This window comes from Schistocerca piceifrons, chromosome 8 (assembly GCF_021461385.2).
Source record: "Schistocerca piceifrons isolate TAMUIC-IGC-003096 chromosome 8, iqSchPice1.1, whole genome shotgun sequence".
In the NCBI taxonomy this organism is placed as follows: Eukaryota; Metazoa; Arthropoda; class Insecta; order Orthoptera; family Acrididae; genus Schistocerca; species Schistocerca piceifrons.
Genome location: NC_060145.1, coordinates 89,568,645 through 89,569,958, shown reverse-complemented (window position 1 = coordinate 89,569,958; position 1,314 = coordinate 89,568,645).

Sequence of the window (1,314 nt, the reverse complement as noted above, 5' to 3'; positions counted from 1 at the left end):
AGCATTTCTCTGACATGATACATTCTTCTTTGAGTTCGATTTCTGATCTTTCTTGTAACTCATTATAGCTGTGAACTATATAAATGCACACAGGAAGCATCTGTCATATTTTACTTTGTGCTTTTGGTATAATTTTCTCAACTTTTCCGCTCCTTATGCAGATCAGAGGTCGATTCCATGCCCTCTTTTCCAAGTAGGTTGTTTCGGAAGGAAGGCCATGTCATACTGGCTTAATAAAACTTCTACATCTACATTCATACTACGCAAGCCAGCGCACGGTGCATGACCGAGGGTACCCTGTACCATTTCTGTTCATTTCCTTTCCGGTGCCACTCGCAAACAGAGCGAGTGAAAAACGACTGTCTATATGCCAGCGTACAAGCCCTAATTTTTCTTATCTTATTTTTTGGTCCTCACACGAAATGTACGCTGGTGTCAGTAGAATCGCCCTGCAGTTCGCTTCAGTTGCCGCTTCTCTAAGTTTTCTCAGTAGTGTTCCTCGAAAAGAACATCGACTTCCCTCCAGGGATTTCGATTTGAGTTCCCGAAGCATCTCCGTAATACTTGTGCGGCGCGGCACGTTACTTTTTACCGCCCTACCAGTGTCCAGCAATGTTCATTTGTCTAGCTAAAAGCTGTGGTAGAAAATACTAGACCACTACTGTCTACTGCAGGTCGCAACATACACAAAATTATCTGGTAAACGGGATGTGGCTAGTACTGAAATAAAAGTTTTAACTTGGCAATGTAAATTTTCAGGTGTATTTTTACGATAAAGATCACAGTTAGTACTGCCAAGTCCGTACTAAGTGTCTACACAATGTAAAGTTCCCACGCACACCACAATCTCACACGTAGCCAGCTTATGGTATTTACACCCGTTACCGAAGTTAATAGAGTTCACTAGATCGTTTAGTTATGAAAATGCTCGCTCAAATGTTCTGCACTCTGCTCTACACGTGATACCTGTTCCAGTCTTAGATCGCACAACACGCCATGCGGTTTTAACTAACAGTCAAAAGCAATAATTTTGATATTCCGTCCAAAATTCCACACGACTTCCGCTATGCCGTTCACTTAAATACACTTTGTACTACTTCACAAACTCGTAATTAGCATTTGTCCGCGATTTTACAGTACTATCGTCGGAGCTGCTTTCAATGAGTTGTTACTAGTTCGAACCCTCAGCCCCGACTTCCCTAGATCACACCAACGGTTTTGGCCCCAGCATAGATTGGCGCGAGCCTGCATTTTTCTGATTGGCCGATATCACAAACAGCAAATCAGGTTGCAGTATTATCGCGCGCTAACCCG